The sequence below is a fragment of the Heterocephalus glaber genome, unplaced genomic scaffold (assembly GCF_053883595.1).
Source record: "Heterocephalus glaber isolate CG9 unplaced genomic scaffold, H.glaber_assembly_v1.0 deba00000738, whole genome shotgun sequence".
Lineage (NCBI taxonomy): Eukaryota > Metazoa > Chordata > Mammalia > Rodentia > Bathyergidae > Heterocephalus > Heterocephalus glaber.
In genome coordinates this window covers 4,073,243-4,080,476 of record NW_028258161.1, presented here as the reverse complement: position 1 = coordinate 4,080,476, position 7,234 = coordinate 4,073,243, and positions in this window count along the sequence as shown.

Here is a 7,234-nt window from a genome sequence, read left to right as displayed (position 1 = left end):
AGAACAGGATGGCCAAGTACACAGAATTTAAAATCAACCTTCCTTTTTCCAAACAGAGACCTCTGACTATGAGAAATATCACTTGACAGTTATAATTAAGCCCTCCACGCTCCCTTTAGCTTGGGACCCATTAACAGAGTGATCCACTCTCTCTGCTTATCCCTGCCTCCACTCCAATGCCTGGCTTGACCCAACGTACTTCACCCACAACCATCCCATCCACCCCTTTCATCACCCTCCGTAGGGACATGGAACTGTGTCAGAGCTATTTCACACAGGCTTAAAGTCACATTCTACTTGTCTGTGGTTAAAACTGCCTTCTCCATGGTTACCAGGGCCCAGATTTGGCCTATGTCTCAGGGCCTGCACCTGACGCCTCCCTGTATTCATTTATTACTTTCCTGCAGTTCCGCAGAAGGAATTTTGTCCAAGAAGGCATCTTCACCTGATGTATTCATCTCTTTGTCTTCCTCGTGATTTTAAACTTGTAACCCCCACCCCCAGCCAGCTGAATACAGCTTACTAGGTCCCTGAAGTAAACCCCAAAAAGTTAGTGATATGAGCAAAATAGAGGTAGAAACAGAGAGATAGCATCAATCTCTACATCACTAAATACTAGAGAAGAACAAAAAAGGTGACACCGCATAAACTAAATCTGAGGGCTCAAATGAGTGCCTGAAAAGCATACAGAACACTGGGAAGTGGGTCAGAGAACTGGCACATTTATATCTTTGGAAGCATCAGATCTACCAGCCAAGAGGCAAAACCATTTCATAGTTTTGTGGGAGAAGCTGCTTTTACAGCTGCCCAACATGGTCAACCTCCCTTGTCAAATATAATCCAGCAAAAAGGCCCTTGGACTCCTTGCTAACTCAAATATTAACCCACTAGGGAATGGACAGGATGGCATGGGCTTTCTCCCTTCCTCTTTGCTAATAACTCTTCAGTTGATTAATTGGTCGATACACCCAGACTAAGTTTCTAAAGGGCAAAAATATGCTTTGCTCTTGGTCTTTTCCCTAGGAACCAGAGCCTTTCTAGACACGCAATGCCCTGAGACACACAGGTCACCTGAGCCTGCCTCTTGTTATCTACAGTTCCACTCACCCACCTTCAGGGTGCTGAGCTTGACTCCCTTCTCAAACAGTCCCTTTGCCGGCCCAGCATTTGCTCAGACATAAGCATATCTACCCACGGCAGCTGACCAGGGGCTGAGAATGGATGGGCATTTATTTTAGATGCTTCATAAATGCTTTCATTAGAAGCATGATTTACCCCCTGTCGTCACCCTGCATCCTTCTCCAGCTGTTGTGGGTGCTTGGTTATGGTTTAAAGCCTCCCCTAGAAGTCTCACATTCAGAGATGCTGCCTGGTTAGATGAAGTGGATCACTTGGGGCCCGTCCTGGAAGAATTTATTCTTGTCCCCAACTCCTTCTTTCACTTTGCTTCCTGGCCACCTTATAACTCTCCTCTGCCCTGCCTTTCCACCATGATGTTCCTGCCTTGGAGCTAGCGGCCATGGACTAAATCTTCTGAAACCATGAGCCAAAATAAACCTCTCTTTCTTTAAATTGCACGTGTTTGGTAATTTGTCCCATTTTGGAAAGTGATTAGGATAGTTCCACTCTCGATTCTGCTTCCTGAACTACAGAACAGTACTATGGTGAAGAGGTGACTCTGAACTGGAAAGTATACACAACCTGGTCCCTCAACTTACAGTAGAATAAAATTAAAACAATGTACCTATTTTCCAGTGATCCTGTAAGATCACACAAACTAACACACAGAGAATGCTATGTCTGGCATGCAGTAAAGCTGAGTACTGGTTGTGTTGTAATCTCCCTGTGAGAAGGACCATATTTTACTTCTCATTTTCCCCTGAGTATCTAAGCACATCCGGGTGTTAGGCACATGATAGGTGTTTAATGCATCCATCTGACTGCATAGGTTCCAAAGTTGCTGCATTCTCTCAGGGCCAATAAAAACATTTATGCTCAAGAATTCTGATGAAAATGCTTGCTTACCACTGCTATTTAGAATCGCACTTGGAAGCAGCACTCCCTTAGCTGTCCTTTGCATCACCTATGCCTTTAAAATAAGAAGGAATTAATTCCCCTGGGCTGGTCCGCTTGCTGAAGGCAATGCAGCTGCAGCAAGAAGGCAGCAGCTCAGCTTGCAGCTGGCAGCTCAGGCCTAGCCTTGGCCCATAGACTCAGCGTGTCTTACAGCAGCCCCAACTGCCCAGCAACCATACAAGGCTCTCAGCTGTCCTGGGTACAGGCCTTGGGGTGGTGTGGAGCATCAACAGCCCAATGCTGATGAGTGTGCAGAGAGCTGCCTCTTTGCAGCTGCCAGTAAGCTCTTGGCCAGGTCTGCTCCCCAAAGCCTACAGTTAAGGACTCAGAGTACATTTGTGCCAAACAGAATCCTCAACAGGACAGCCTGGCCACCATCTGGATGCCGGGCCAAAGCAAATGCAAATGAGTCCCTTAGTGTGCAAAGCATCCTTTCCATGACTGTCTGTGTCCAGCCAAACCTTAAGCAGGGGCAGGAGAGGTGGGGAGGGAAGTCTTTGAGCAGAGCACCTCTGTGAGCCCCTTGGGGCCTATATTTGCCTATCTGAGCTGAAGGGAACCATAGATTCTGCTTTGTCTCAGTAGACAGTGAACTTGAAAGGAAGCCCCAGGTGGAGCTCCAGCAGCGTCCCTGGTGCCCAGCCTACCTGCCGCAGGTGCTCAGGCAGTGTTACAGGGCTGGTTATGCCTGACCTGGGTAATGAATGGCCAAGCCCTTCCGGCAGGGGTGTGATATTGTGCTTCCCCCCACCTGTCATCCACAGTCTCCACTCCACTCGCCTGTACAGATACATCCGGTGTCCATTGCAACTTGGTCTGCTGAAGTTGATCCCCAAAGCCAGAAAGTATGGTCTATGGCAGTAGGCACCCAGCTGTTCCACCAGCTAAGTGGAGATCACAGATACATAATTTGGTTGTGATGCTGCACTCTGAGGGAACTGCCCTGCTTCCCACGAGGATAAAGGCTGCGTGGGTTTCTCAGTGGGCGTGGTCACTGAGCACCAGGATGGGAGTGGGGATCAAAGGGAAGGGGTTTCCTCATGCGTGTTTCCAGCCTGCCTTATATATATCTCCCCTCCAAATTTACTGTATTTTGATGGCACCTCTCTCTCTCTCTCTCTCTCTCTCTCTCTCTCCTCCAAGCTTTTGCCTCGGGGAGAGAGAGAGAGAGAAACAGAGGTACAAATGCTATGCTGTGGTGCTGCAGAAATGCTACTGATTAATTACTGCCGCTACTAAAAGCAACCAGAGATAAGCGACCCCCTAAAGTCATGAGGCTGGTTTGTGACCTTACCAGACCCATGGATTCCAATCCACTGGCCTTTTCATTTCATTCTGAAATGGTTTGGTTGGGGTTTTGTTGGAGTGTTTCTCTTTAATGCCTTCAAAGCGGAGCCCGGGTGAGGTGTTTCCTGCCAGAGAAGCTGCAGCATCTCCCAGGCCAACCCCGGCTCTTCTGGGAAGAGCGTCTCCCGGAACCCTGCCTTCCTGACGGGCTCCAGGGGACATCATCTCACTGAGCCTCTCACCGTCCCAGGGGATAAGGGGCGCTGTGCTGGTCACACACAGAAACAGTGCGGCCCTTCTCTTCCCGCTCTGAACCCCAAACGGGGTAGAGTCCCTGTCCGTAACCTGAAGGGCCTCCTGCTGCAACGCGGCGACTGGCGCTCAGGTGCAGGCAGGGGGCTGTGCCCATTCACCTGGGTTAGCGGTGCAGCCCCAGCCCAGGCGAGCCCCAAGCGCGTTCAGAGGGCAGGCAGCTCTGGCCGGTTCTGTTTGCCCTGATCTCCCTGGCTGCCTTCAGACTGCAGAGATCTAGTTTGCTTGTGTCCCCTGTGCCTTCTGGAGGCCAAGCTGCGGACGATCTGTCTCAGGGGAAAGAGCGCCACCTGCTGCCTGCGAACGCTCTCTGCCAGGCGGGATTCCTGAAAACCTCCCGATGTCATTTCTAAGGGGCTCAGGGCCTGGAGGGGCCAGAGCTCCGGGTGCCACCTATACAACTAGTACTGAGGCCCGTGTCAGACTAAACCAGTGACTCCTCCAGAAGCCTCCTGGCCTCGCCCTGTAGCACGTCTTTCTCCTTCCTTGCTGTTCCATTTTTCAGAAAAAAGGCTTTGAGGAAACAGACGTGCTTAAGGTGACACAGAATCCCCACCTGATCCCAAAACAAACTTCTCCCACACCGAATCAGCCTGGATGAATAGAATTCATGCATCTCAAGGGTTTTTCTCTTTCCCTGCAGTAGAAACTTTGCAGCAGAGTTTTCTTCTCTGCTGCTTTGGTGATGTCAGTGCTAGCGTGAGCTCCGGTCCTTTCTCTCCTGCATTGCACTGTGCAGGGCAGCTGCTTCTGTTAAACCTTCCCTCCCCTTGTAGAGCCTTCCTCGGAGGTCTTCCTGCCAGCTAGCATCTGGGACTTAACTCGCCACGTCCCATCTTCTTTCCAGGGGCTTCAGAAATCAAATCCATGTGGCTGGCCTATTCAAAGCTGTCTCCAGGGACTAGTCCCCTGGGGGTCCTATTCCCCTGAGGCTACCCACAAAGGACAGTTGCCCTGACTCCTCTTAATTTCTTCTTTCCTGCTCACCTCCCGCTCCCCCCCAAAAAATCCCATCAGTTGTTATTACATGATGGGTTTTATTTTTAATCACTACAAATAAACAGATGAAATATCAAACACCACGACTTTGCAATGACAACGTTTCCTGAGACTTTTCTGGGTGGTCATTTCCTGAAAACAGAAAGAAAAAGATCCAGTTGTGAACTCTACTTGGCTGTGCTCCCCCCAGGGAAGGACCTAGGGGCAGGGCCTCAGGGGCACAGCCTCAGGAGGAAGGGCTTTCCACCAGAGGGGCTCCCAGCCTACAGAGCCTCATATAATCACTGTGTCTCACTTTCCTCAACTCTAAAATGAGCATAATACCAAGTGTTTACTTATAGGAGGACTTTTCTTTTCCCATACTAGGGATTGAACTCCAGGCCTTCACACTGAGCAACATCTCAGCCCTTTTTCATTTCATGACAGGGTCTCACTAAGTCGCTAAGTTGCAGAGGCTGGGCTTGAACTTTAGCCTCCCAGAGTGCTGGGATTACAGGCTGTGCCATCACGCCCAGCTTGGAAAATCCTCATTTCACTGAAGATCTAATGAAATAATAAGGTGCTTGACCTCACATGGAGTAAGCACTCCGAGGAGGTGAGCTGTAATCCCGACTCACTCGGCCCACAAACTACCTGGCCATCAGGCTGGCCTTGTTCATCACTCGGTGCTGTACGCAGCAAATACTAGGTTTACCGTCAGCAGACATTTGATTAAGTAGGTAATTGCTGTGGGCAGCAAGAGAAGGAAGTATAAAAGGACCACACCCTTCAGAAAGGTGACAGGAGCCTGGTAAATGTACAAGGAGTAATCATTTGGGGAGAACCAGGAAGAAAGATGCCTGAAAGGACTGGGGGGGGGGGGGCGGTCAGGCATTCTCATTATTACATTTCAAAAGCCGGTGCTCACAAGCAAAGCCCCAGCATCCCACTGGGCTTTCAGGTTGCATCCTGGGCCTTGTCCCCAGGCCGGTGGGCACTTCCGTCACCAGAGAAGGGCAGCATTGCTGTCCTGACTGAGCCCCAGCTCCTGGCTGTCCTTGAAGGCCCCATGTGACAAAGCACTGGGGCTCCCCCACTGTGCCACTCACCGAGCCCGCAAGGGGCCAAGGCTTTCTGTGCAGGTCCTGTGTCCGCTGTCGAAGGTGGCACACAGAGGCCCTGTGGTGAGGTCCTGCGTGCCCTCGAGACTGCTCCTCAGCCTGGTTCCCTTCACAGTTCATCTTCTTTTCTTCTGATGAACAGGCAACGCAAGCTGACTCCCCGTAGGTGTGAGCTGGCGGGCACATTCGAGGGGAAGGTGGGTTTCCTGGGCACATCCCCTCCACCCTCTCGTGCCCAGCTCACCCTGTACTGAGGCAGCAGAACCTTCTCTGCCAGGCATTGAGGACATCGGTGAGCCGGGCAGCTGACAGGGAGCCGGGGATGAGGAGGGGGCTTTCTGAGACACAGGCTGGTAAGTGAGCCCTCTGGAAGGCTCTGGGGAAAATCGGTCTATTTCTCCCCATCAGCATCACTGAAGAACCGATTCACACCCTCAACAGGCAGAGAAAGCCATTTGGCAGAATGCTAATGCCAGATAGACTGGCATCTCAGACAAGCTGTGCACGGAAGCTCAGGGAACAAAATATAGGGTCTTCAGCAGAGCCCTCAGCTCGCACAGACCAAGCCCACAATCCCAACCCCAGTTTTGCCAGAACAGTAACAACCACATGATGATTTCCTGTGCAGCTCACTAGTGGCCATCTCCTTGACATAGAGATGGAGCTCCTTACTTGCCAGGAAGTAATTTTTATAAGGAAACACTTATTCTATTTGTCTTTTGTCGGGAGCAATGTTACATAATTTTAGGGTAAAATCATTTGATTAGGCCTGGTTCTCCTGCCTACAGCCCAGCTATGGAATTCCGAGACATAATTCCATTTTGGCCTCCGGTCTCAACTGAGACCTCAGTGATCCGGTGATGCTGTGATTCTCCAGGACAAGATTACACCAGCTGAAGACGTCCTGGGAGGAACAAAATCTTCATCTACTCAGTTCCTCATTGTTCTTGGATTGTTACATCTTATTTACGCAGGATGTACTGAACTCTCTGCAAGTCATTTGTTACATCTGTTTCTCCCGATGTACTGAGTACTGAATAAAAGGTGCAGTAAGCTGGGGGCTTTCATCTTTGCCGCCCAGAGCAGCACTGATCAGACCCAAAGCTCAGCTTCTTCTCAGTCTCATTTTTCTACCTTTCCTGTAATTCGCCTTGTGCTGCTATGGCTCACAGGAGACTAGGACTTACTGCAGAGGTTCTAGTAAGGTCCCCTTTCCCTGTTCCCTACAATCTTTTGTTTGTTTTGAGGAAACTACAACCTCTAAGGTCAATTTCTTAAAGTTCCAGCAGTTCCTCCCTCCTGAATACTCAGTGCCTCTCTGGCAGAGTCTTCAGGGACCCTCGAGCTGCAGTCATGCCCCTTCATGCTGCAGTCCTGCACTGCCTGCTCAGCTTAATCATGACCAACCTAACCGCGAAGGTCACTGCTTTGGAACTATGGTTCTCAAACAATGGAGGCCA